Genomic DNA, 8132 nt, shown 5'->3' on the forward strand with positions numbered 1-8132 from the left:
GATAGGAGTAACTGTTTTCGAGATATAAGCAAGAAACCAAAAAACTGTTACCTTAATTAAGCGCTTGCATATAAGCAAATTTAGTACTAAAAACAACTCTGAAGACTTTGGTGACTTTTATGTCTTCTCCTTTTTCCTCTACTAAAGTGTTAGACCCAATAAATTTAGTTTAATATCGGTTTTTCAAACATTTTATTTTAAAGCAAATTTTTGTTAATGATTATTTATATCCAACTCTATAACTCGCTTATGGTTGGTCCTACAAAAAAATGCAAACAACTAGTTTGTAGGAAATTTTATCAGCTTTAATTTTGAAAAAAAGATAAAAATTGATAGGAGTAACTGTTTTCGAGATATAAGCAAGAAACCAAAAAACTGTTACCTTAATTAAACGTTTGCATATAAGCAAATTTAGTACTATTAGTATTATTATTATTAATGTTATTGTTATTAATATGACGACTAAAGACGACTCTGAAACATTTAGTGACTTTTATGTCTTCTCCTTTTTCCTCTACTAAAGTGTTAGACACAATTAATTTAGTTTAATTCCGGTTTTTCAAGCATTTTATTTTAAAGCAAATTTTTGTTAAATATTATTTATATCCAACTCTATAACTCGTTTATGCTTGGTTCTACAAGAAAAATGTAAATAACTATTTTGTTGGAAATTTTATCAGCTTTAATTTTGGAAGAAAGATAAAATTTGATAAGAGTAACTGTTTTCGAGATATAAGCAAAAAACCAATAAGAAAACTGTGACTGTTACTGAACAGAAATGTAATCCAGTTTTCAATGTTTGAGACGAAGACGAAAATGCAGCATTTAAAAACGACTCTGAAGACTTCAGTGACTTTTATGTCACCTCCTTTTTCTTCTAGTAAAGTATTGGACCCAATAAATTAAGTGTATTTTAAATCACAAGACATTTTCTGTTAAAGCACTTTTTTTTTTAAATATTAATTATTTTCAAACTTATATCTCGTTTATGGTTAGTCCTACATGAAAAATGCAAATAACTATTTTGTAGGAAATTTTATCAGCTTTAATTTTAGTAAAAAGATAAAAATTGATAGGAGTAACTGTTTTCGAGATATAAGCAAGAAACCAAAAAACTGTCACCTTAATTAAGCGTTTGCATACAAGCAAATTTAGTACTATTAGTATTATTATTATTAAGGTTATTGTTATTAGTATGACGATTAAAGACGACTCTGAAACCTTTAGTGACTTTTATGTCTTCTCCTTTTTCCTCTACTAAAGTGTTAAACACAATTTATTTAGTTTAATTTCAGTATTTCAAACATTTTATTTTAAAGCAAATTTTTGTTAAATATTATTTATATCCATCTTTATAACTCGCTTATACTTGGTCCTACAAGAAAAATGCAAATAACTATTGTGTAGGAAATTTTATCAGCTTTAATTTTAGTAAAAAGATAAAAATTGATAGGAGTAACTGTTTTCGAGATATAAGCAAGAAACCAAAAAACTGTCACCTTAATTAAGCGTTTGCATACAAGCAAATTTAGTACTATTAGTATTATTATTATTAATGTTATTGTTATTAGTATGACGATTAAAGACGACTCTGAAACCTTTAGTGACTTTTATGTCTTCTCCTTTTTCCTCTACTAAAGTGTTAAACACAATTAATTTAGTTTAATTTCAGTATTTCAAACATTTTATTTTAAAGCAAATTTTTGTTAAATATTATTTATATCCAACTCTATAACTCGCTTATGGTTGGTCCTACAAGAAAAATGCAAATAACTATTTTGTAGGAAATTTTATCAGCTTGAATTTTGAAAGAAAGATAAAAATTGATAGGAGTAACTGTTTTCGAGATATAAGCAAAAAACCAATAAGAAAACTGTAACTGTTACTGAACAAAAATGTAATTCAGTTTTCAATTTTTGAGACGAAGACGAAAATGCAGCATTTAAAATCGACTCTGAAGACTTCAGTGACTTTTATGTCACCTCCTTTTTCTTCTAATAAAGTATTGGACCCATTAAATTAAGTGTATTTTAAATCACAAGACATTTTCTGTTATAGCACTATTTTTTTAAATATTAATTATTATCAAACTTATTTTTCGCTTATGGTTAGTCCTACATAAAAAATGCAAATTACAATTTTGTAGGAAATTTTATCAGCTTTAATTTTAGTAAAAAGATAAAAATTGATAGGAGTAACTGTTTTCGAGATATAAACAAGAAACCAAAAAACTGTTACCTTAATTAAGCGCTTGCATATAAGCAAATTTAGTACTAAAAACAACTCTGAAGACTTTGGTGACTTTTATGTCTTCTCCTTTTTCCTCAACTAAAGTGTTAGACCCAATAAATTTAGTTTAATATCGGTTTTTCAAACATTTTATTTTAAAGCAAATTTTTGTTAATGATTATTTATATCCAACTCTATAACTCGCTTATGGTTGGTCCTACAAAAAAATGCAAACTAGTTTGTAAGAAATTTTATCAGCTTTAATTTTGAAAAAAAGATAAAAATTGATAGGAGTAACTGTTTTCGAGATATAAGCAAGAAACCAAAAAACTGTTACCTTAATTAAACGTTTGCATATAAGCAAATTTAGTACTATTAGTATTATTATTATTAATGTTATTGTTATTAATATGACGACTAAAGACGACTCTGAAACATTTAGTGACTTTTATGTCTTCTCCTTTTTCCTCTACTAAAGTGTTAGACACAATTAATTTAGTTCAATTCCGGTTTTTCAAGCATTTTATTTTAAAGCAAATTTTTGTTAAATATTATTTATATCCAACTCTATAACTCGTTTATGCTTGGTTCTACAAGAAAAATGTAAATAACTATTTTGTAGGAAATTTTATCAGCTTGAATTTTGAAAGAAAGATAAAAATTGATAGGAGTAACTGTTTTCGAGATATAAGCAAAAAACCAATAAGAAAACTGTAACTGTTACTGAACAAAAATGTAATTCAGTTTTCAATTTTTGAGACGAAGACGAAAATGCAGCATTTAAAATCGACTCTGAAGACTTCAGTGACTTTTATGTCACCTCCTTTTTCTTCTAATAAAGTATTGGACCCATTAAATTAAGTGTATTTTAAATCACAAGACATTTTCTGTTATAGCACTTTTTTTTTAAATATTAATTATTATCAAACTTATTTTTCGCTTATGGTTAGTCCTACATAAAAAATGCAAATTACTATTTTGTAGGAAATTTTATCAGCTTTGATTTTAGTAAAAAGATAAAAATTGATAGGAGTAACTGTTTTCGAGATATAAACAAGAAACCAAAAAACTGTTACCTTAATTAAGCGCTTGCATATAAGCAAATTTAGTACTAAAAACAACTCTGAAGACTTTGGTGACTTTTATGTCTTCTCCTTTTTCCTCAACTAAAGTGTTAGACCCAATAAATTTAGTTTAATATCGGTTTTTCAAACATTTTATTTTAAAGCAAATTTTTGTTAATGATTATTTATATCCAACTCTATAACTCGCTTATGGTTGGTCCTACAAAAAAATGCAAACTAGTTTGTAGGAAATTTTATCAGCTTTAATTTTAAAAAAAAGATAAAAATTGATAGGAGTAACTGTTTTCGAGATATAAGCAAGAAACCAAAAAACTGTTACCTTAATTAAACGTTTGCATATAAGCAAATTTAGTACTATTAGTATTATTATTATTAATGTTATTGTTATTAATATGACGACTAAAGACCACTCTGAAACATTTAGTGACTTTTATGTCTTCTCCTTTTTCCTCTACTAAAGTGTTAGACACAATTAATTTAGTTTAATTCCGGTTTTTCAAGCATTTTATTTTAAAGCAAATTTTTGTTAAATATTATTTATATCCAACTCTATAACTCGTTTATGCTTGGTTCTACAAGAAAAATGTAAATAACTATTTTGTTGGAAATTTTATCAGCTTTAATTTTAGAAGAAAGATAAAATTTGATAAGAGTAACTGTTTTCGAGATATAAGCAAAAAACCAATAAGAAAACTGTGACTGTTACTGAACAGTAATGTAATCCAGTTTTCAATGTTTGAGACGAAGACGAAAATGCAGCATTTAAAAACGACTCTGAAGACTTCAGTGACTTTTATGTCACCTCCTTTTTCTTCTAGTAAAGTATTGGACCCAATAAATTAAGTGTATTTTAAATCACAAGACATTTTCTGTTAAAGCACTTTTTTTTAAATATTAATTATTTTCAAACTTATATCTCGTTTATGGTTAGTCCTACATGAAAAATGCAAATAACTATTTTGTAGGAAATTTTATCAGCTTTAATTTTAGTAAAAAGATTAAAATTGATAGGAGTAACTGTTTTCGAGATATTAGCAAGAAACCAAAAAACTGTTACCTTAATTAAGCGTTTGCATATAAGCAAATTTAGTACTATTAGTATTATTATTATTAATGTTATTGTTATTAATATGACGATTAAAAACGACTCTGAAGACTTTGGGGACTTTTACGTCTACTCCTTTTTCCTCAACTAAAGTGTTAGACCCAATTAATTTAGTTTAATTTCGGTTTTTCAAACATTTTATTTTAAAGCAAATTTTTGTTAAAGATTATTTATATCCAACTCTATAACTCGCTTATGGTTGGTCCTACAAAAAAATGCAAATAACTATTTTGTAGGAAATTTTATCAGCTTTAATTTTAAAAGAAAGATAAAAATTTATAGGAGTAACTGTTTTCGAGATATAAGCAAAAAACCAAAGTGAAAACTGTAACTGTTACTGAACAAAAATGTAATTCAGTTTTCGATGATTGAGACGTAGACGAAAATGCAGCATTTAAAAACGACTCTGAAGACTTCAGTGACTTTTAAGTCACCTCCTTTTTCTTCTAATAAAGTATTGGACCCAATAAATTAAGTGTATTTTAAATCACAAGACATTTTTTGTTAAAGCACTTTTTTTTTAAATATTGATTATTTTCGAACTTATATCTCGCTTATGGTTAGTCCTACATGAAAAATGCAAAAAACTATTTTGTAGGAAATTTTATCAGCTTTAATTTTAGTAAAAAGATAAAAATTGATAGGAGTAACTGTTTTCGAGATATAAGCAAGAAACCAAAAAACTGTCACCTTAATTAAGCGTTTGCATACAAGCAAATTTAGTACTATTAGTATTATTATTATTAAGGTTATTGTTATTAGTATGACGATTAAAGACGACTCTGAAACCTTTAGTGACTTTTATGTCTTCTCCTTTTTCCTCTACTAAAGTGTTAAACACAATTTATTTAGTTTAATTTCAGTATTTCAAACATTTTATTTTAAAGCAAATTTTTGTTAAATATTATTTATATCCATCTTTATAACTCGCTTATACTTGGTCCTACAAGAAAAATGCAAATAACTATTGTGTAGGAAATTTTATCAGCTTTAATTTTAGAAAAAAGATAAAAATTGATAGGAGTAACTGTTTTCGAGATATAAGCAAGAAACCAAAAAACTGTCACCTTAATTAAGCGTTTGCATAAAAGCAAATTTAGTACTATTAGTATTATTATTATTAATGTTATTGTTATTAGTATGACGATTAAAGACGACTCTGAAACCTTTAGTGACTTTTATGTCTTCTCCTTTTTCCTCTACTAAAGTGTTAAACACAATTAATTTAGTTTAATTTCAGTATTTCAAACATTTTATTTTAAAGCAAATTTTTGTTAAATATTATTTATATCCAACTCTATAACTCGCTTATGGTTGGTCTTACAAAAGAAATGCAAATAACTATTTTGTAGGAAATTTTATCAGCTTTAATTTTGAAGGACAGATAAAAATTGATAGGAGTAATTGTTTTTGAGATATAAGCAAAAAACCAAAGTGAAAACTGTTACAGTTACTGAACAAAAATGTAATTCAGTTTTCAATGTTTGAGACGAAGACGAAAATGCATCATTTAAAAACGATTCTGAAGACTTCAGTGACTTTTATGTCACCTCCTTTTTCTTCTAATAAAGTATTGGACCCAATAAATTAAGTGTATTTTAAATCACAAGACATTTTCTGTTAAAGCACTTTTTTTTAAATATTAATTATTTTCAAACTTATATCTCGCTTATGGTTAGTCCTACATAAAAAATGCAAATAACTATTTTGTAGGAAATTTTATCAGCTTTAATTTTAGTAAAAAGATAAAAATTGGTAGGAGTAACTGTTTTCGAAATATCAGCAAGAAACTGTTACCTTAATTAAGCGCTTGAGCAAATTTAGTAATATTAGTATTATTATTATTAATGTTATTGTTATTTATATGACGACTAAAAACGACTCTCAAGACTTTGGTGACTTTTATGTCTTCTCCTTTTTCCTCTACTAAAGTGTTAGTCTTAATTAATTTAGTTTAATTTCGGTTTTTCAAACATTTTATTTTAAAGCAAATTTTTGTTAAAGATTATTTATATGCAACTCTATAACTCGCTTATGGTTGGTCCTACAAGAAAAATGCAAATAACTATTTTGTAGGAAATTTTTTCAGCTTTAATTTTAGTAAAAAATAAAAATTGTTTGGAGTAAATGTTTTCGAGATATAAGCAAAAAACCAAAAAAATTGTTACCTTAAATAAGCGCTTGCATATAAGCAAATTTATTACTACTAGTATTGTTATTATAAATGTTATTGTTATTAATATGACGACTAAAGACAACTCTAAGACTTTAGTGACTTTTATGTCTCCTCCTTTTTCCTCTACTAAAATGTTAGACCCAATTAATTTTGTTTAATTTCAGTTTTTCATACATTTTATTTTAAAGCAAATTTTTGTTAATGATTATTTATATCCAACTCTATATAAATTAATTGGGTCTAACGCTTTAGTAGAGGAAAAAGGAGGAGACGTAAAATTCACCAAAGCTGATAAAATTTCCTACAAAATAGTTATTTGCATTTTTCTTGTAGGACCAACCATAAGCGAGTTATAGAGTTGGATATAAATAATCTCTAACAAAAATTTGCTTTAAAATAAAATGTTTGAAAAACCGAAATTAAACTAAATTAATTAAGATTAACACTTTAGTAGAGGAAAAAGGAGAAGACATAATAGTCACCAAAGTCCTGAAAGTCGTTTTTAGTCGTCATATTAATAACAATAACATTAATAATAATAATACTAATAGTACTAAGTTTGCTTATATGCAAGCGCTTAATTAAGGTAACAGTTATTTGGTTTCTTGCTTATGTCTCGAAAACAGTTACTCCTATCAATTTTTATCTTTTTACTAAAATTAAAGCTGATAAAATTTCCTACAAAATAGTTATTTGCATTTTTCATGTAGAACTAACCATAAGCGAGATATAAGTTTGAAAATAATTAATATTTAAAAAAAAAGTGCTTTAACAGAAAATGTCTTGTGATTTAAAATACACTTAATTTATTGGGTCCAATACTTCATTAGAAAAAAAAGGAGGTGACATAAAAGTCACTGAAGTCTTCAGAGTCGTTTTTAAATGCTGCATTTTCGTCTTTGTCTCAAACATTGAAAACTGAATTACATTTTTGTTCAGTAACAGTTACAGTTTTTTTATTGGTTTTTTGCTTATATCTCGAAAACAGTTACTCCTATCAAATATTATCTTTCTTCCAAAATTAAAGCTGATAAAATTTCCAACAAAATAGTTATTTACATTTTTCTTGTAGGACCAAGCATAAACGAGTTATAGAGTTGGACATAAATAATATTTAACAAAAATTTGCTTTAAAATAAAATGCTTGAAAAACCGAAATTAAACTAAATTAATTGTGTCTAACACTTTAGAAGAGGAAAAAAGAGAAGACATAAAAGTCACTAAAGGTTTCAGAGTCGTCTTTAGTCGTCATATTAATAACAATAACATTAATAATAATAATACTAATAGTACTAAATTTGCTTATATGCAAACGCTTAATTAAGGTAACAGTTTTTTGGTTTCTTGCTTATATCTCGAAAACAGTTACTCCTATCAATTTATATCTTTCTTTCAAAATTAAAGCTGATAAAATTTCCTACAAAATAGTTATTTGCATTTCTTTTGTAAAACCAACCATAAGCGAGTTATAGAGTTGGATATAAATAATCTTCAACAAAAATTTGCTTTAAAATAAAATGTATGAAAAACCGAAATT

Source organism: Tribolium castaneum, chromosome 4 (assembly GCF_031307605.1).
Source record: "Tribolium castaneum strain GA2 chromosome 4, icTriCast1.1, whole genome shotgun sequence".
Classification (NCBI taxonomy): Eukaryota; Metazoa; Arthropoda; class Insecta; order Coleoptera; family Tenebrionidae; genus Tribolium; species Tribolium castaneum.